Consider the following 22,072-nt stretch of genomic DNA (forward strand, 5'->3'; position numbering starts at 1 on the left):
CTGACGGAGCTAAGGCAAAGATCAAACCTGGGCGAGGTGGCTTGGTATGCATACTTTCAATTGAGGTCAGCACTTTCTACTACTTTGAATAGTCACCTTTTTTCTATAGATACCCCGCAATTCTTACATGATTTATTTTGTAAAAAAACTGTCACGAGAATTAAAATATCACATTGTTATAGACACTTAATGAAAGAATTTTTTTTGGGTGTTCTTTCTCCAGGACAAAGATCCTGGTCTTCTGTACTTTTAGATATGGGTCCCCCAGATTGGGAGAATATAGGGGAAAGTTTAAAATCCGTTTCACACAACTTTAATCACACTGTTGTACAATTTAATATTTTGCACAAAATATATGTGACACCTAGGTGGTTATATAGGAGAGGACTTAGAGCCTCCTCTGACTGCCCACGCTGTGGCAATTCCGAGGCAGATCATTTACATTTGTTTTGGGATTGCCCAATGGTGAGCAGCTATTGGAGATCGGTCCAAATTAATTTGGCTCGTAAACTCAATATTGATGTCCCTTTGTCCCCCAGGATATGGGTCCTGGGAGATTTATCAGAGGTTAATTACCAGCCTATAAAACGCCAACTATTGATCAAGGTAATGTTTTTGGCCAGGCTTCTTATTTCCAGATTATGGTTTTGCTCTTCTGCTCCAGACTGCAACCACTGGTTAAGCTTGGTCGAGAAAGTGAAAAGTTACGAGAGGATTTTGTATAAACAAAGAGGATCCTATCTAAAGTGGGGCAAATTGTGGGCAGAGTGGGACAAGCCTAAATAATTAATTTTTTTTTTTTTTTTTTTTTTCCCTGCAAGGTGGGGGGGGGGGGGGGGTTTGGTGGGGTGGGCTGGGGAGGATCCTATTAGTCCGGCCCCTTCTATATGAATCATAAATAGTTAAGGAGGTGAAGCTGCATTTGGGTACTGGAGTATCTCTAGGAATGCTGGGGGATGGCGGTACCTTCCGGCATTAAACTATGATTTTCAATCGAACCACACTACCGTGCCGGTTATGGGTGGGGACCCGGAGCCCGGGATATTGGGCAGCCCGGCGACTGGGTGTGCCCTGGGACGCGGCTCTCTCTGTCAGACATGCGGCTCGACTTCAGGCAGGGATATGACACACGTTGTATGGGCACCAAGAGGTGTTTTCTCAGCGGGACAGAGCCGGTTTTAGGTAGTGCTCATGTTTATATCTTCCCTAACTGCCGGTGATCACTGAGTGATACTCAAGTTGAGTCCCTTTATATGTGAGACACTAAGGTGGATATATGTGTGGTACGGTTAAGGCGGGCATTAAACTCCTAAACTAACTATATGGGGATGAGGCAGCAAAATATGTAAGAGTTTTCTTTTCCATTGCGAAAGAAGACTGCTGGACCCCCAAACTTGTTTCATGAAATGCTTGCGATCAAAGATTGCAGTAGGCCCGCTACGTACGGTTAATGTGAGTATCGGATGAATGGTGATATGGCTGTCAATCCTGTCAATTTCTTGCCCATGATCGGGGGAGAGAGCGCGGGGCACATGCTCGCTCCCCGGGGGCCGCCCGGGCTGCGGGCCCCTTACCCTTTTTTTTTTTTTTTTTTTTTCTCCCCTGTATAGACAACAACATGTCAAGTGGGATGTTTTGTGTGTTTGTTTTGCCGTATTAGGCTGTGGATGACGGACGTATTCCGCATTTCCTCCAGCAAGGGAGATCTCCATTTGTATTCTTGATGTCTCCATAAGCATGGATACTTGTATGAAATTGTTCTTAATCATGTTGCAAATTACAAATTTCACGGACTGTAGGATTTTATAATATTATAATTGTAATATGGATATGAATTTTTGTATTATAAACTAATAAAATATATAAAAAAAAAAAAAAAAAAAAAAGAAATTCATCCAAGCGTCTCTTGAATTATTTTATTGTACTCACCATCACCACCTCCTCAGGTAGAGAGTTCCATAGTCTCACTGCTCTTACCGTATAGAATCCTTTTCTATGTTTGTGTACAAACCTTCTTTCCTCCAGACGTAGAGGGTGTCCCCTCGTCACAGTCACAGTTCTGGGGATAAATATATGATGGGAGAGCTCTCTGTACTGTCCTCTGATATATTTATACATAGTAATTAGATCTCCCCTCAGTCGTCTTTTTTCTAAAGTGAATATCCCTAATGTTGATAATCTTTCAGGGTATTGTAGTTGCCCCATCCCAGTTATTACTTTCGTTGCCCTCCTCTGGACCCTCTCCAGCTCTGCTATATCTGCCCTGTTCACAGTAGCCCAGAACTCACAGTACTCCATGTGTGATCTGACTAGTAATTTGTAAAGTGGTAGGACTATGTTCTCATCACGGGCATCTATGCCCCTTTTGATGCAAACCATTATCTTATTGGCCTTGGCAGCAGCTGCCTGACACTGGTTTTTACAGCTTAGTTTGCCGTTTATTAAAATTCCTAGGGCCTTTTCCATGTCAGTGTTACCGAGTGTTTTACCATTTAGTATGTACAGGTGATTTGCATTATTCCTTACCATGTGCATAACCTTACATTTGTTAGTGTTAAACCTCATCTGCTACTTCTCTGCCCAAGCCTCTAATCTATCCAGATCCCTCTGTAGTAGTATATTGTCCTCTTCAGTGTTAATTACTTTACACAGTTTAGTGTCATCTGCAAAAATTGATATTCTACTGTGCAACCCTTCTACAAGATCATTAATAAATATATTGACGAGAATAGGGCCCAATACTGACCCCTGAGGTACTCTGCTAGTGACAGTGACCCAATCTGAGTGTGTACCGTTAATAACCACCCTCTCAGTGGCGTAGGGATCGCCCTAGCAACCATAGCAGTGGCTATGGGGCCCTACGCCACTGGGGGCCCGTCCGGACCGCCTTCTGTTTTATTTTTTTATTAACACACACAGTGACACTACACACAGGCAGCCAGGCCCGCCCGCCCGCCCACTACACTAGACTAGTGTAGTGGGCGGGGCGTGGGGGCGGTCCGCGGCTCAGGCCTGGCTGGGGAGAAGGAGTCAGGTCAGGACTGGAGCAGGCGGAGCGCACGGCCGCACGAGCAGCAGATGAGGTAGGCAGCGTGGAGGGGGGCCGGAACAGGGGCGTACCAGCGCCGCAGCGCAGGAAATTCGAATGAATAATTCCTAGTAACTAGAGGGAGGAGGCAGACTCAGGCGGTGGAGGGGGCCGGGCCGGGGGTGTACCTACCTGGAGTGGAGGGACTAGGGAGGGAGTGGTCCCGCCGGCCACACTGGCGCCAGTCAGATTCGCGCTCTCTGACTGCCCGAATCCGAAACCAGTCTGAGCAGCTCAGAGTGAGAGAGAGGAACCTCACTCCTCACTGGTCTCCACTCTCCAGTCTCCAGTCCTGCCACTCCAGTCTGTGCCTGCTGTGACTCTAAAAGTAAGTGATTCACTTAAAGTGAATTTAAGAAAGTGAGAAAGAAGTGAGAACGTATGATTTCTGAGATCTAAATTCTTAAGTTAAAAAGAGCTGCCTGCAGAGTGGGGCCCCCAAGAGAAGCAAGGGGCGCCCTCCTTATCCTTGCAGGTCTGCAGGCAGCTCTTTTTAACTTCAGAATTCAGATCATCAGACTCTCACTAATTACAAATTTACAGCACACACCCTGCGCCCTGGCCTGTAGTGTCCACCATCAGACAGGGGAGGGAAGAAACCCCAGAACTAGAGTGTGTCCCCCAACATGGGGGGCACACTGACACTCTATTTCTGGGGTTTCTTTTCTTCCCTCCCCTGTCTGATGGTGGACACTACAGGGGTGTGTGCTGTAATTAGTAAGTGAGAGTCTGATGATCTGAAGTTAAAAAGAGATTCCAGCAGTGATAAGGAGGGCGCCCCTTCCTTCTTTTGTGGGGCACACTCTTATATGACAGAATAAGGGTACTTTTACACTTGCAGCAGGACGGATCTGACATGCTGCTATTTCGCTGGACCGCTGCTCCGTCCCCATTGACTATAATGGGGATGGGGGCAGAGGCCACCGGACGAAAAAGTCGGACTTGCAGTACTTTTCGGCCGCCAGCCTTTCACCGCACACTGCACCGGAGCTCCGTCCCCGTTCCCATTATAGTCAATGGGGATGGAGTGGTGGCAAGGCGGAATAGCGGCAGGATGGATCCAACAGGCTGAATAGCCTGTCGGATCCGTCCTGCCGCAAGTGTGAAACTAATTGCAAGTGTGAAACTGCTCATGACGGTGGGAGATGTAGGATGGGTGTTTGGGTGGGAACTCTGGAAGGGGTGGTGGGAGGCCCGATAGATATGTGGGGGCTGAGGGGGGCCCATAAATTTTTTTTGCTATGGGGCCCATGCATTTCTAGCTACGCCCCTGCACCATCTGTTTTCTATCACTGAGCCAGTTACTTACCCACATACAGATGTTTTCTCCCAGTCTGAGCATTCTCATTTTATATACTAACCTTTTATGTGGTACAGTGTCAAATGCTTTGGAGAAGTCCAGATATACGACATCCATTGATTCACCGCTGTCAAGATCCCTCATGAAGCATTGCTGATATGATGTTATTTGCTTATTTTCATTGATATCCTCCAAGATAGCATTTCTTAGAAAACCTTCAAACAGTTTACCCACAACAGATGTTAAACTTACCGGACTATAATTTCCAGGGTCTGTTTTTGCACCGTTTTTGAATATTGGCACCACATTTGCTATGTGCCAATCCTTCGAAACACTCGCTGTCAGTATAGAGTCTGTAAATATCAGAAATAAGGGTCTGGCTATGACATTACTTAATTCTCTTAGGAGACGGGGGTGTATGCCATCTGGTCCTGGCTATTTGTCTATTTTAATGTTTTTAAGTCGCTGTTGTACTTCTTCCTGGATCAGACAGGGCACTTTTAATAGGGAATTTACTTTTACATTCTGCATTTCATTTGACAGATTTTTTTTTTTATAGCTTTGCTTTTTTCTCGTCACTCTCTGCAACTTCCCCCTCATTGAACTGTAGAGGGCCGACACCTTGAGATTTATACTTTTTACCATTTATATAATTGAAAAACATTTTACATAATTGTTTTAGTGATTTAAATGCTTTCTTTTTGTTATTTATTGCTTTCTTTACAGTTCTATTTATCCACATTGGCTTCTTCTTGTTCCTTAACCCTTTATTCCTATAAGGTATGCAGCTCTCACAATTAGATTTCAGGATGCTTTTAAAAATATCCCATTCTCTGGCGGTATCCTTATTTTTTAGGACTTTGTTCTGGTTAGTTAGACCTATGGCTAAATTTAGAATTTTTGAAGTTTGGTATTTTTGTTCCTCCCTGTAGAAACACTCGTTTGAAGGATAATTGGAAGGTTATTACTTTATGGTCACTATTTCCCAGATGCCCCCCGACCTGCACATCTGTTGTTCTTTCAGGTCTATTGGTGAATACTAAGTCCAGTATGGCCGACCCTCTAGTCGGGTCCTGAACCAGTTGGATGAGGTAATTGTCTTTGGTATTTCAAAGAACCTGTTTCCTTTATGAGATGTACAGCTTTCAGTTTCCCAGTCTATATCTGGGTAGTTGAAGTCCCCCATAATAAGCACCTCATTATGAATGCTGCCTTGTCTAGCTCATTTAGTAGTAGATTTTCTGTGGACTGTGGTATATTAGGTGGTTTATAATAAACTCCTATTAGTAATTTATTATTATTTTTGCCTCTATGTATTTCAACCCACAGTGACTCCACATGTTCATGTCCCTCACTTATATCTTTTCGGACTGTGGGCTTTAGACAGGACTTTACATAAAGGGAGGCCCCTTCCCCTCTCCGGTGTGACGATCCTTTCTAAACAGACTGTAACCTTTTACATTAACCGCCCAGTCATATCTATCATCCAGCCATGTCTCAGTTATTCCCACTGTGTCATAGTCCTCCTCACACATCACTAATTCCAGTTCCCCAGTTTTATTAGTAAGGCTTCTGGCATTAGTATACATACAATTAAGAGGTTTATGTATATTTTTTACCCTACATTTTTCCTTCTGAACTGTTCTAGTCCCTCTTTCCATTCCTCCCCAGTCCCACTACCTTGCCCCCGGTCTTTATCTGCACTATCTTCCCATCCTATAATGTAATTACCCTCCCCCCAGTCCCTAGTTTAAACGCTCCTCTAACTTTCTAGCCATCTTCTCCCCCAACATAGCTGCCCCTCCCCCATTGAGGTGCAGACTATCCCTACGATAGAGCCTGTAGCCGATAGAGAAGTCGATCCAGTTCTCCAGGAACCCAAACCCCTCCTTCCTACACCAGTTCTTGAGCCACTTGTTAACCTCCCTAATCTCCTGCTGCCTTTCTTGTGTGGCTCGTGGTACAGGCAGTATTTCGGAAAACACTACCTTTGTGGTCCTTGCCCTAAGCTTTTGACCTAAATCCCTAAAATCATTTTTAAGGACTCTCCACCTTCCTCTAACTTTGTCATTGGTTCCAATATGGACCATGACCACTGGATCTTCTCCAGACCCTCCCAGTAATCTGTCAACCCGATCCGCGATGTGTCGAACTCTAGCGCCAGGAAGACAACACACTGTTCGGCGATCACGGTCTTTGTTACATATTGCCCTTTCTGTACCCCTAATAATAGAAACTCCCACAACCAGCACCTGTCTGGCCTGCCCTGCTCTCCTGATCCTCTGCTTACTTTAGCAGACATTCCCCTGACTGGCAGAGGAAGTGTCCGGCTGCAGCAGTGCTGTCCCTGAACCGACATCCCCCTCATCTGCCAACTGTGCAAACTTGTTAGGGTTTGACAGATCAGGGCTAGCCTCCTTGGCACTCTTCCTTCTACCCCGCTTTCTAACTGTTAACCAGCTATGTAGCTACCTCACTTTCCTGAGCCTCCTCGCTTTCACCCTCCCGCTCATCTACCCCATAGAGTGCTTTCTCAGTGAGCAACAAACTCTTTTCCAAATTGTCAACGCCTCTCAGTGTTGAAACTCGCCCGTTTAGATACTCGATTTGTGATTCCAAACGGGTAATTTGCTCACATTTTGAACAAATATTTGCATCCTCAAACGGCTGTTCCAGGACTGCATACAGACAAGATGTGCAGTGGACTGTGCTATCAATTATGGAACACCTACTAAATGGGGATTACACAAGAAAGAGAAAAATACAATATAGTGCAGTAATAAGAAACTAATGTAATGCGGTCCCCCACTGAAGTCCTTGAATCTGAAGTCACTTAATCTAAAGTTATACAAACACACACTTAAATCAGACACACGACGCACAAACTCGCATTATATTTCTGATTATATAAATGGAGCTCTCAAAACCAGCCTGTTTTGCTTCCTCTGGGTTCACTCCCTTCTTGCTTGTGGGCCAATGAGAAGGCTGCAATGTCTTTGTCTGAGCTTAGCAATATTCCTAGCAATAAATAGGAAAGTTGCCTACCCCCAGAGGCGGCTCTTCCATTAGGCCACTTAGGCCGCCGCCTAAGGCCTCGCGCTGGTGGGGGCCTCGCTGTGGCTCCCACCAGCACCTGACACTGCCGCAATTTAATTGTCTGCACTCTGCTTCTCCGGACCTAGTGAAGACATTAACTTAAGACAAGCCGCCACGGCCAGGCCGCTTGAGCCCCTCTGCTCTCTGCCTCTTTAAGAGAGCAGAGGCTGCTGGAGCTCAGAGCGTGTCGCCGCACAGGCACGTCTCTAAATGCAACGGCACACCCGCCCCTAGAGCTGGCAGGGAAAGAAGGAGCGCCAGCCGCCAGTTCCCTGCTCACCTCACCGGCTGTGTCTGTTGTCCAGTGACCCGACCTGACCGTTCTGGCTGCCGCCAGCGCCGCCCTGAAGACAGTCAGTGGTGGTGGACTGTCACTGTGGAGTGTGGACTGGTGCCACCGAACCGAAGAAGAATCCTCCAAGGTGTTCAGGTGTGTGTCCTTGTCCTGCTGGCTGCTGTACCCCCCCTCTGAGTCCCCCCTTCCTGGCAGTGTGGGGGGAAAATTACTTAATGGGGGCAGTGTAGGGGGCAAATTACATGATGGGGCAGTGTGGCGGACAAATTAATGGGGGCAGTGTGGCAAACAAATTAATGGGGGCAGTGTGGGGGGCAAATTACTTAATGGGGGCAGTGTAGGGGGCAAATTACTTAATAGGGGCAGTGTGGGGTGCAAATTACTTAATGGGGCAGCGTGGGGGGCAAATTACTTAATGGGGAGAATGTGGGGGGCAAATTACTTAATGGGCGCAAATTACATAGTGTGGGGCAGATTACATAATGAGAGCAAATTACATAGTGTGGGGCAGATTACATAATGGGAGCAAATTACATAGTGTGGGGCAGATTACATAATGGGAGCAAATTACATAGTGTGGGGCAGATTACATAATGGGAGCACTGTAGGGGGCAGTATTACTAATGAGGGCACTCTAGAAGGGAATTACTATTGGTGGGACTATGAGGAGCACTATTACTATGGGGCACTATTATTTCTTCAGGATAGTATTTGGGGGTATTGGGGGCATAGCGAGCATCAGGATAACACTGTTGGGGACTCCAGGTTGGGGGATGATGATAATAAGGAAGCTAAGATGTCTGTGTGTCACACTCTGCAGAGATGAGGCGGCTGAGAGAAGTGTCCGGACTGAATGGAGAAGATGATGACAGAGAAGATCTACATCGGAGGAGACGTCACCTGGAAGGCCCTGGATGTGAGAGGTATGTGCTGCTGTATAGCGAGTACAGCAAAATGTGTGTGTGCCGGGGGAGGGTCGATTTAGAGAACTAGGCCAGGGTTAATGCAAAGTGTTAATATGCACTGTGAATATAAGCCCTGTACTGTGTTGTCACTGTGCATTTTAACCCTTTACTGTGATGTCACTGCATATTAAAGGGGTACTCCGGGATAGAAAAATAAATCCCCTATCCAAAGGATATGAGATAAGTGTCCAGTGGCGTAGCGTGGGTTGCCAGCACCCGGGGCAAGCCAAAAATTGCGCCCCCCCCGCGCCTACCCCAGGCACGCCACTTTTAACAGATACTATAGTAGATCACTAGCAGTCCTATGTAACACCTCAGATAACACAGAGATAACTCTCTGAGTACAGATAATGTAGTAGATGGGTGTGAGGCCCCAGAATTCAGGACACACACAGTGTGACCTGAAGTCTGGGGCCAGAATGCGGCAGTATGGGCCAAATTCTCAATCTTCTCCCTCAACCCTACCATGAAACAGATATGTGGATGGACATTATTATTACAGTAGAATACCGCACCATACCTGTTACATCCAGTGACGTCTCCTGTGATGTAGACTCTCCTCGACGTCTTCATTCAGAGATAAGACCACCATGATAACTTCTTTCAGCCGCTTCTCGTCTCTGCAGAGTTTCACCGAAAAAAAATTAGGTTCCTCACTTTACTATCATGCTCTCCTTCCTTCAACACTGTCATCCTGCTGCCCCCCAATACTGAGCTAGAGCCAGACAGATAGTCCCCCATTCCCCATAATATTATTCCCCCTGTATATTATAATGGCCCCCTCTTTATTATTAATGTACTGGCCCCCTCTTTAATAACAAAGAGGGGGCCAGTACATTAATAATAAAGAGGGGCCATTACATTAATAATAAAGAGGGGGCCATTATATTAGCAAAGAGGGGGCCAGTACATTAATAATAAAGAGGGGCCATTACATTAATAATAAAGAGGGGGCCATTATATTAATAACAACGAGGGGGCCATTACATTAATAAAAAGAGGGGGCCATTGCATTAATAATAAAGAGGGGGCCATTATATTAGCAAAGAGGGGCCATTACATTAATAACAAAGAGGGGGTCATTACATTAATAACAAAGAGGGGGCCATTACATTAATAATAAAGAGGGGGCCATTACATTAATAACAAAGAGGGGGCCATTACATTAATAACAAAGAGGGGGTCATTACATTAATAACAAAGAGGGGGTCATTACATTAATAATAAAGAGGGGGTCATTACATTAATAATAAAGAGGGGGTCATTACATTAATAACAAAGAGGGGGTCATTACATTAATAACAAAGAGGGGGTCATTACATTAATAATAAAGAGGGGGTCATTACATTAATAGTAATGTACTGGCCCCCTCTTTATTATAAATATAATGGCCCCCTTTTTATTAATAATGTACTGGCCCCCTCTTTGCTAATGTAATGTCCCCCTCTTTGTTATTAATGTACTGGCCCCCTCTTTGCTAATATAATGTCCCCCTCTTATTACTATGCCAATGCCATAGCCTTTCTGCTCCAGTCCTCTCCCACCCCCCATACTGCCCCCAGAGCCTCTGCACTGCAATTAGGAAAGGTAACATAAAAAAAAAATACTTACCCATCTCCATCCCTGCTTGTTCCCGCCGCAGGCGGTCACGAACGCCTCACTGTGCCTTCCTGCGCCGCGTCATCGCGTCATCTCGCGAGACCCGACGCAGGAGGTCACAGTGAGGTTATCGTGACCGAGTCCTGCATCGCTCGCCTCTACTGCCTTATAGGCTTCAGGCCACTAGGCCTGAAGCCTATGGGGCATAACGGAGGGGACGGGAGCCATAGGCTCCCGTAGCCCTCATTGAAATTTCGGCTGCCTGGCGCCCCCTGCAATTTGGCGCCCGGGGCAACGGCCCCTCCGGCCCCCCCCACGCTACGCCCCTGTAAGTGTCTAATCGGGGGAAGGGGGGTCTGGCCGTTGGGATCCCCGACGATCTCCTGTATGGTACTCCGGATCTCCTTGTGCTCGGAGCGGTGGTCAACACTCCCCCTTAATGTATCTATGGGAGAGCCGCAGATACAGCACTTGTGTATCTCCGAGTCTTTCATAGAGATACATGGAGGGGGAGTGTTGACCACACCACTGCTCCGTGCGGTGGTTGACACAGCCTATTTCTAGAGGACTGAGCCGTGGCGCCGTACGGGAGAACACGGGCATCCCAACGATCTTCGTGGGGCCTCATGTTTGAGTTTCGCCTAAGGCCTCACAAAGTCTAGAGCCGCCTCTGCCTACCCCTTAGTATATAAGTACCCCCCCAGCAGCTATTTTCTGTAGTTTTATGGAGTTCTGAGAGAGACAGCAGTGTCATTGCTGTGCTCTGTGCTTTACTGTTTAATTACATTAGATAGCTTATATATATATATATATATAACACAGATAGTTAGTGGGAGATAGTCAGTGTAGGTTAGATCGTGATATAGTGTAGCTGTTGCAGTGCAGGGTGTTAGGTAGTGTGATAGGTTCTGCTGTCCATACATACATGCTACAGACATAGTGCTGTGATGTCGCAAGTTCATAACAATACTTAGTGCACCAATCAGTAATATATAGTCAGACCTGCTAAAATCTGCTAAGTTGCACGTATTGCGCAAAAATATGGGCATCATTAATTGCTGATTTGCCCAATCGCGAATATATTGGAGCGCTCTATCTGCATATAAAGCTATTGTAATGTTCTGCCGTGCCAACCATTTTCTCCAGTCTCAGGAAACTTCTATCAGCTTAAAAAATTAAGCAACAGTGACCCACACCTGTATTGCACGCGCATTACGTAAATATTACATTGCCGATTTTCACAATCAAAAAAATAATATTCGCTAAATATCGCAAATTCTAATATTGCCCCTGCCGCTCATCACTAGTCAAATATAATGCAGAAATAATACTGCCTACAGTGCCTATATAATAATTCTATATGGAATACAAAACAGTGGCCTAAACACCAAAGTCCTATTGCTATATGGTACCAAAAGCATGCCACCACCCATACAGTGCAGAAACAATAAAGCAAAACACTTTTTCCTAACAGGATCACCTTTTCTCCTATTTCAGACATATCCCCTCCCGGCAGCATCTGTAAATCAGGAAGCAAGGCGCAGGCTTCTAGAACCCGCTGATATCGCGCCTCATCTAGAGGTGACCCAAACAAGATGTTATCTCTCAGCGTGGCATTCTGGATCCAGGCTTGTTGAGGAACATAGGCCACAGAACCCTGAAACACAAAGTTGCACTACTAATAAGACATTATATTACCCATAATTTTATACATATCTATGTGCAGTATTTTAGACAGGAGATGGAACTCACAGAATGCAGTGTTCACGTTATACCTTTATGTTGATGTGTCCATAGACATGGTCCATTTCTCCAAGCATCGCAGAGACAAGTGACGATTTCCCAGAACCAACCCCACCAACTACTGCAACCAGGTGACCTTCCTTGATATTCAGGTTGACACTGCAAGAAGATAGCACATAAGAACATCAGAGGTGTAGACATGTTACGAAATTGTCAAATTTACCCATGCTAAGCCTAGAGGGGGAACATCTACTTCTACTACAGCGGGCCACTTAGGAGATATTGATAGTTCATATATGACCTGTCCACCTTAAAAAATAGCTGTACATTTGGCAAAGCTTGAAACCTCAGATGATATGACTACACTTAGACGTCAAGAACCTGGTGCCCACCAACATAGAGCAATCAGTAGATGAATGTAGAAATACAGGCGATAGGTGTCACTAACTTACTACCTTGGGTTCTTATCTCTGTACCACGTGCTGTATTATTATCCTACTACTACTATTATTATTTTGGTTTGTGGCAACATAAAAGTGCCTCCATTATTTTGCTTCTGTTGCAATACACATGGAGAGCACCCGACTGGATAAGGAGGGTGATGAGGGACTGGTGGTCCCCTCTTCCCCTCTCCTTATGTTTCCCTTGTTAAGGGGGAGTATAGGCTTGGGTAGAGGTTAAGGAGGTTAGGAAAGGGTTAAGAGAAGTGGGAGGTGGAGTGAGGAATAGTGGGAGAGACGGTGGGAGGAGTAATAAGGGGTTATAAATAGGGGAGTTCAGGGAGGACGACTTCCTCTTGACAGGGTAAGCGAGTTGGTAAGTACTTACCGCTGCTTGACTCTTGAGATGTCCGCAGGTGACGATGCGCTGCGCGCTTCTCTCCTGGCGCGTTTTCAGGCGGAGGGGGAAGGATGGCTGCGATCTTTTTTGCGCAGCTTCGATCCTTCCTCTGCCTCCGTCCCTCCTGTGTCTGCCCCGTTTCGTCGGCCGGAGACGCCGCTTGGTGAGTGCCCCTCTGATGTGCCTCGGGGGCTGCGGCGCTCTGCGCGGAGTCGCCGCCCCCCGGCTAGGTTGCGGCAGGTGTCTCCCTCCCCTGTAGTGTCGGCGGCTTCCCGCGGCCTCTGTGTTCCACCGGTGGGGTTGGGACGGGAAGTCGGCCGTATCTTGGCTCCTCCCCTTCCGGTTTCTACCTCGGCGGGCGCGAGTGTCCCAGCGTGGCAGGCGAGTGGTGTGGCCATTATGGGCGCCCGGCAATCTAGTGATGGGGCTGCAGATGACTGCCCCATCACTCCTCCACCCTCACAAGCGGCCCCTTCTGCCCCTCTTTCCCTCCCTTTGTCGGCACTGGTTGCCTCACCTCCCCCCCCCCCGGTTGCTGGTGGCATGTCTGGAGGTAGGTCTCCTACTATTGGGGTTTCACCTTTTGTGAGTGGGTCTTCTGCTGTGGACCCGGCCCCCCCTCCCCCCCCCCCCTTTCACATATCCCTTTCATTCCTTTCGCAGCGGCTCCTGCGGTGGGAAGGGGCAGACGCAGGGAGAGATCTTTGTCCCCCACTTCCTCCAGAGAGGGCAGGAGGCGGGGGAGGCGCAGCCGCCGGAGGCGGCGTTCCAGTCGGCATTCCAGGTCCTCCCGGTACAGCAGGCGGTCCAGATCTTCCAGGTGGCGTTCCCCGTCCTCCTCAGAGGGATCCTCGGGCGTGTCGGAAGAGTCTGTTCGTACACCGCGTTCCGGGAGTGGACGACTGGCGGATGGTGAGGTGTCCAGGGTTCCGAGCCTGGCTTCGGTGGCAGTACACAGGGAGGCTGTTCCTGTACCTGCGGTGGTTCCAGCGGCAATCCCGGTTCCTGGTGAGTACCAGTATGTGGGGGCGTGGGGAGCGGGTGGGGGTGGGGCGTGTTTAGAATCTTTATTGAAGTCTTTGCTGGATAGGTTGCCTGTGGTTTCCCCTGTTCCCCTGGCGGTTCTGGTGGATGGAGGGTCTGAGGCGCCAGTGGCGGCCCCGCAGCAGGTGGCGAAGGCCTCTGTGGTGTTAGCAGGGATCCATAAGGATTCGTGTTTTTGTGGGGTTAGCCCTTTGGGGGCTCATTTGGAGGAGTCGGTTAGGGAGAAGATCTGGTCTCACCAATATGTGGACATCTGGTCTTTGGTGTCGGTCGATCAACATGGGGTGGATAAGGAGCGGCGTTTTGTGGATAAGCCCTATGATAAGCGGATGAAGGTTGCACGGACGATGAATAATTGGTTGCAGGCGTTTGCGGTATTGGGGTGTGTTATGGGGCAGAAGCATCCGGAGCGTTGTGCGGAATTGTTTATTTACATGGATACCATTTATAGTGCGTATAAGGCGCATGGGGGTAGTGCTTGGTGGAAGTACGATGAGGAATTTCGTAGGCGTTTGGCGCTTCAGCCTGAGCTGGGGTGGGGGGTGAAGGCCACGGATGTCTGGCTCCGCTTGATGACGGCGCCTCGGCCGCCTTCCTTTCCTGGGGCGGCCGCTGGCGCTGGGGCCTCGGCGGCCCAGGGTCCAGTGGCCGTTAGACGCCCGGGTGCATGTTGGTTGTACAATGAGGGGCACTGCAAATACGCTGGATTGTGTCGGTACAAACACGAATGTTCTGCCTGCGGGGGCTCCCATCCCGCGGGTAGGTGTCCCAGATCCCAGGGTCGAGGGGGTAAGCCAGCGGGGGCCTTTGATCAGAAGGACTCCGGTCAGCGTGGAAAGGATGTCCCCTTGGTTAGACCGGTACCCCAATAGGAGGGCGGCAGAAGTTTTGCGGACAGGGTTTTCGGAGGGTTTTTTCATACCTTTTGTCCTTAATAGATCTCCGGTTCTTTCGGACAATCTTAAATCAGCGAGGGAGTTTCCGGAGGCCCTTAGGGAGAAGCTGCAGAAGGAGGTGGCAGCAGGCAGGATTATGGGGCCCTTTGTTCGCCCCCCCTTTTCGAATTTGAGGGTTTCCCCGTGGGGGGTTGTTCCCAAAAAAGAACCGGGCAAATTTCGCCTGATACATCACTTGTCCCACCCGAAGGGCGCATCTGTGAATGATGCTATCCTTCAGGAGGAGGCTTCAGTGTCGTATGTATCTTTTGATCGGGCGGTGGCGCTGGTACGGGATGCGGGGAGGGGGGCCCTGTTAGCTAAGTCGGATGTGGAGTCTGCGTTTAGGCTTTTGCCTATCCATCCGGATTGCTTTCATTTGCTTGGGGGTTGTTTTGAAGGTTTGTTCTATTACGATACCTGTTTGCCCATGGGATGCTCCATTTCGTGCCACTATTTCGAGATGTTTAGTACATTCTTGGAGTGGGTGGTGCGTGTTGAGTCCGGGTGTTCGTCGGTGATTCATTATCTCGATGATTTCTTGTTTGTAGCACCGGGGGGGGATGGAGCTTGTCAGGCTCTCTTGTCTTCCTTTTTGTCCTTGATGGAGCGTTTTGGGGTTCCCATATCGGCTGAGAAGACGGAAGGTCCGGTGACGCGGTTGTCGTTTTTGGGTATCGAGATTGATTCTGTGGCGATGGTTTTTCGTTTGCCTCAGGACAAGTTAGTCGGGCTGAAGGCTTTGATTGATGGATTTCTGGTGGTCCGGAAGGTGACGCTTAGGCAGTTGCAGTCGCTACTTGGTTTGTTGTGTTTTGCGTGTCGGGTTATGCCTATGGGGCGGGTTTTCTCGCGGCGGTTGTCGTTGGCGTCGAGGGGGGTGGTTTCTCCTCGGCATCGCATACGGCTGACAGCGTCTCTCAAGGCGGATTTGAGGGTTTGGCGGGAGTTTTTGTGCTCTTACAACGGCCATACCTGTTATATTTCCCAAGAAATATCTAGTTGCGAGTTGGAGCTGTGGTCCGATGCGTCTGGTTCCTGTGGATTTGGCACGGTGTTGGGTGCGGAATGGTGCGCTTCCCCGTGGCCGGAGGAGTGGAGAGTTCGGGGTTTGGTGAGTAACCTGACGTTGTTGGAATTGTTCCCCATTGTGGTGGCGGTGGAGATTTGGGGGGGCAAGTTGGAGAATCGTCATGTGTGCTTTTGGTCGGATAACCTGGGGACGGTTCAGTGTATTAACAGGTTGTCGTCCTCGTCGTTGCCGGTCTTAGCATTACTTCGGCAGTTGGTACTACGATGCTTAGAACGTAACATTTACTTTAGGGCCCGCCACGTGCCAGGGGTGGATAACAGGATTGCTGATGCTCTCTCTCGGTTTCGTTGGCAGGTTTTTCGGGACCTTCATCCGGAGGCGGAGATGGATGGGCTGGCTTGCCCGGATTTCCTGTGGCGGCTGGTTCTCAACAGTTGCTGACGCTGGTCAGCTCTTCGGTTACGCCGGCCACTTGGCAGGCGCATGGTAAGGCCTGGGCTGAGTGGTTGGTGGTGAGAGGTAGTAGGGATGTGGCATCCAGGGATGACGTGCGTTTGGAGGTTACGGTGGAGTGGTTGTTGGGGATGCGTGAACGTGGGGTTTCTGCTCCGGTGGCGCGGCGTATGTTGGCGGGTGTGGCTTTTTATTTTAAGCTATACGGGTGGCCGGATGTTACGAAGATGTTTTTGATCCGTCAGGCTATGAAGGGGTGGCAGAAGGAATATGTGGGGTACGATAGTAGGCGGCCGATTTCTTTCAGTTTACTGGGCAGGTTGGTGGATGTGTGTCGAGTGGTGTGTTTTTCGGATTTCGAGCGGGCGCTAGTCGCGGCGTGTTTTGGTGTTGCCTTTTTTGCGGCTTTGCGGGTGGGGGAGCTGGTTGCGCCTTCGGCCTCTCGTAAAGGGGGTTTGTTGGTGTCGGATGTGATTCTCAGCAATAATGCGCTGCGTGTGCGGGTTCGTTGTTCCAAGACCGATCAGATTGGCAGAGGGGTGTGGTTGCCCATTCTTCCGGTGGCAAGTGGGGCGTGTCCGGTGAAGTTGGTGGGGTCTGTCACTGAGGGTTAGTGGGGGGAATTTTTTCGCGCATGCGGATGGGTCTCCCTTGACTAAGTTCCAGTTCGCTTCTGTGTTGCGTAAATGTTTGGCGCAGCTGGGTTTTGATCCAGGCGAGTTCGGTACCCATTCCTTTAGGATAGGCGCAGCGACGGAGGCGGCTAGGGCGGGGTTGTCGGAGTCGGAGGTCATGCGTATTGGGCGTTGGAGGTCTGCCTGTTTTGCGCGGTATGTGCGGCCAGAGTTATTAGTGGATTGATAAATAAATGATTTAAAAAAATAAAATAAAAAAAAATAAATATATATATATAGAAGAAAAAATAAAAAATAATATATGTAATTGTAGTTGCATGTGTGGTAGGATTGTGGTGCTTTACTAATGTTTTTTCTTTTCAGGAATGGCTCGTCCGGTGGTCTGGTTGTTGGGGCATTCGTACATCTTTTGGGCGGCACAGAGGGCCGAATGCAGGCCGGGAGGTCGGAGCCTTGGTTTCAGGGAAGTGGAGGTTCATTGGAGGGGGCTTCGGGGGTTAAGATGGTCTCAAGTGTTGCCGGAGGTGGTGGAGATTGGGCGTAGATCGGTGGGGCCGGTGATCCTGGTCCTGCATGCAGGTGGAAATGACCTGTGTTCCCAGAGGATGTTGGAGTTAATGGCCTTGATGAGGTCTGACCTGGAACGTTTCCCTGCCTTTTTTCCGGAGCTAGTTGTGGTATGGTCGGAGGTGGTGCCGAGAGTGGTTTGGCATGGCGCCAGAGATGGGGAGGCTATGGAGAGGTGTAGGAGAACGTTGAATGCCCGAATGTCTCGCTTTGTACGCTCCAAGGGCGGGGTAGTGGTTCGTCATTGGCAGTTGGAGGGCGATAATAGTTCCTTGATGAGACCGGACGGGGTGCACCTCACGGAGATTGGTCTGGATATTTTTTTGTCCGGTTTGCAGGATGGCATCGAACAGGCTTTTAGTTTGCTGGGTGGTGGTCGGAGCCCCGTTTGAGACGGTCCTCCTCCGTGGCGGCATTTGGAAAGCAAGTCGTGGTGAAGAGTGACTGGCGTACGTACGCCCTGGGGATCCAGGGTGGTACACCGCATAGGAGGAATGATCTGTGGAGGAGGTGGTGTTTTGTTACCATTTTGTTGAAAGAAAAATTTGCTGTGGCCGATCATCACCCAGTAAAGGATTGGTTAAAAGAGATAAGGTGTCAGAGTTTTTATTGGGGTGGGGTAAATGGGGGGATCCGGTGGTCTCCTCTCCTCCCCCTTTCCCCTCAGTCATCTCCATGCCCTATCCTTAGGTTAGTACCTGCAGTCTGGAGAGCACCCGACTGGATAAGGAGGGTGATGAGGGACTGGTGGTCCCCTCTTCCCCTCTCCTTATGTTTCCCTTGTTAAGGGGGAGTATAGGCTTGGGTAGAGGTTAAGGAGGTTAGGAAAGGGTTAAGAGAAGTGGGAGGTGGAGTGAGGAATAGTGGGAGAGACGGTGGGAGGAGTAATAAGGGGTTATAAATAGGGGAGTTCAGGGAGGACGACTTCCTCTTGACAGGGTAAGCGAGTTGCCCACCCTCCCGTCCCCTTTTTTGGATGTAGGAGTTGTTATACCAGGTTTATTTTTATACATTTATATATATATATAAAAAAAAAAAAAAAAAAAAAGGAATTATTGTGCGGTTTGTTCACTGTTTCTCTCTTTTGAGGTTCGGTGGAAGCTGGAAGTCACAGCTGGAGGCGGCATTTGGAAAGCAAGTCGTGGTGAAGAGTGACTGGCGTACGTACGCCCTGGGGATCCAGGGTGGTACACCGCATAGGAGGAATGATCTGTGGAGGAGGTGGTGTTTTGTTACCATTTTGTTGAAAGAAAAATTTGCTGTGGCCGATCATCACCCAGTAAAGGATTGGTTAAAAGAGATAAGGTGTCAGAGTTTTTATTGGGGTGGGGTAAATGGGGGGATCCGGTGGTCTCCTCTCCTCCCCCTTTCCCCTCAGTCATCTCCATGCCCTATCCTTAGGTTAGTACAAGCAGTCTCAGGGCAACATGCAATATCGCCTTACTTCTTCACTGCTGGAGATGTGCCCGGCTCCCAGGTAAAAGTGGCATCAGAAAACTGGATAGCAGCATCTGTGAATGATAAGGTACGTCTCACATTATGAACCAAAACACTATAAAACATAGCAAATCTTAGACTGGAAAACTGCTGTACCTATGCAGCGTCCCACTTCGTGTGTGTGGGCACTGCTTAAAAGCACTTTTTGTCTTCACAACTGTATTGTGTGGTATTGTATGACTTTGTATTAATGTATCTGCAAAATCCCTGTTAACAGGCAGATTAGGTGTAATTTATACATCCCACCACTAGATGGGGGTAAAACTTAGGTCATATATATACCTAGGTCAGGCCTAGTTGGTCAGTTGAGGTCTCTCAGTGGAGACAGGACAGTTGAGATCAGTGTGGAGATCAGTGAGTAGTAGACTGATGCTGAGAGTGAGAGAGTGCAGATCTAGCACTTCTGCTCTGATGAAAGTTTAATCCAGAAAGGGACAAGGAAAAAGGATTTATATATATCCAAAGGATAAAAGCCACAAATCAGGCATCAAGGACCTTTGGGATATTCAGGTGAAGGATACCATAGCCTCCAGCAACCTCACCAAATTGCACTGATACAGAAAATATCTGGCTAAGTCCAAGTCAAGCCTAAAAAGCCTAGAAACAGTGGATTTGCAGAATCAACTCTGTTAACATCAAGAGACTGCATTTTTGTGCTGCTGCAACCAAAGTCATCAACAGTAAAAGTTCTGAGTTGCATCTTACCACTGTCTACTTCATTATTACCACTATTGGTTGTACGACCATTAACAGTACTGGCGTCACGACAAAAACCATCAAGGGACTCAGCCGCAACAAGCACCCTAAGCACTCCTAACATCAAGGGCACCTCAACCACCATCAGCCACAGAGCGTGCCCCGGAGGATTTCATGCTGTCCACCTCAATACTGTGCTGCCAGCCCAGGAAAGGCTTTCTGCTAACCGTGAGTAAACTGATGAACTGTGTGTTATAATTTGGCCCCTCATCGGTCCACCGTGCACCTCACGTGTTGCCCCTGTGCTACTGGCTGGCTGCACCTACAATACATGCAATTGCTATGTGACTTGTGGTTCGAGGGGGGCAGAAAGCTGAGCTTCTCCTAGTTCCCGACACAGGGTCACATTATTTTCCTGCAGCTGCCACTCAGGGGAGTCACAGCATAGAGATTTTTACAGCTTCCTCTAAGTTCACTAGCAGCTGTACAAATCCATGCAGAGAGCTCCCCCTAGAGGTGGCTGCAGGCCACCAGAGTCTTAGTATGTACCACACAAAGTGAAGCAGGGGGGTTGGAGCTGTTTGGAGTAGATTTATAATTTTTTTTATCAACCCAGTTCTATTCCATAAATAAATAGAAAAATATGGTATTCAGAACTATCTGCGCCAGTTTTTCCAACATACAAATGAGGGTAAAGTGAGCTCTGGGGCACATCAGATATCACAGGGCCCCATAGCAAAACTTAGTAAAAGCTCCCTGTTGATATTTCTGAATTTATTATTATTTTTTACTTGTGGATTAGGAAGAGTGCTGGTTCTCATTAAGGAGACCAGATATCTAAGGAAACCTACTGGTAGTGCTCCATGGTATGGACGTTATTGGCAATGCTCTATGGGAAAAGAATATGCAAAGAGGCATTTCCCAAGGAAGAGAACCATTTATTGTGGAAATGGCTCAATATGAGTCACAATCCGACTTTTTAACTAACTTTCAGTAAATCTTTATACATAGCTGTTCTCTTTAAAGGGAACCTGTCACCTGCAAAACACATATTAAACCGACCACAGTACCTTACAGTATCCCCCAGTGTGTTGCTAATCATGTTTTTCTTTCCTCTTTGTGTTTCTTCATACTTGTTAAAAACGCTGTTTTAATGTCGGTTGGCGCTGTTTCCGAGTCAGGCTTGAAGTCAAGGGGACAGCGGCCTCCTTGCTTCAAGTAAAGCTAAGCCTGCCCCTTACCCCTCCTCTCTACAATTAGATGGACATGCTGCCGTGATTGCGCTCTTCTAGCGCATGGGCGGTACGCTGCCTGCTACAGCGCGATCCTCACTCACTCACCCGCCTGCATTTTGCTGACTGCGGATGCGCCGGACAGCTTGTTCGTTCGCGCGCCCATCATGCTGTAACAGGCAGCGTACCGCCCATGCGCTAAAAGAGTGTGATCCCGGCATCACGGCAGCATGTCCATCTAATTGTAGAGAGGAGGGGTAAGCGGTGGGCTTAGCTTTACTTGAAGCAAGGAGGCCGCTGTCCCCTTGACTTCAAGTATGAAGAAACACAAAGAGGAAAGAAAAACATGATGAGCAACACACTGGGGGATACTGTAAGGTACTGTGGTCGGTTTAATATGCGTTTTGCAGGTGACAGCCTGACAGGTTCCCGCTCTCCAGGGGGGTGTCGCCAATTAGCACAGTGATGGCGCAGTGTTATTTTTCAAATCGGAGCTCCTGCGGCCATATTAGTTTCACAGTAACAGTCTATTCACTGACAGCAGTTATAGTGACACACAAATATTGAATTTCCTCCCTTCTGACACTGCGATTTTGATTCTGGGGACTAGTATACCATCTCCAAATACTTTGCAATCAGTTTGGAACAGTTCTGGACCCCAAAACAGCGCACAATAAGCCAAAGTCTCTCAATATGATAAAGGGGCTTATTCACATGCGACAGTCTTTCAAATATGTCGCAGGGGTTAATTATCCTGTTCGTGATGCCAATAAAGAAAAGCAGCCAGCCAGTCGCAGGGGGTACACGTAAGGTTCACGGTAGACCTGTTGAGGGGTCAAATGGTATAGCACACAGTTCATCAGTTTACTCACGGTTAGCAGATAGGCTGGCAGCACAGTGTTGAGGTGGACAGCACAAAATCCTCCGGGGCACGCTCTGTGGTAGGAAGCATCAGCCAAGATGGTGGTGGAGGTGCCCTTGATGTTAAGGGTGCTTAGGATGCTTGTTGCAGCTGAGTCCTTTGATGGATTTTGTCGTGACGCCAGTACCATTA

At 48.3% G+C, this 22,072-nt stretch overlaps 1 pseudogene; it reads right to left on the reverse strand.

The window, feature by feature from the left end:
• LOC122941136 overlaps positions 1–22,072 on the reverse strand; it is a 193,936-nt pseudogene that overhangs the window by 56,794 nt on the left and 115,070 nt on the right.

Source organism: Bufo gargarizans, chromosome 6 (assembly GCF_014858855.1).
Source record: "Bufo gargarizans isolate SCDJY-AF-19 chromosome 6, ASM1485885v1, whole genome shotgun sequence".
In the NCBI taxonomy this organism is placed as follows: Eukaryota; Metazoa; Chordata; class Amphibia; order Anura; family Bufonidae; genus Bufo; species Bufo gargarizans.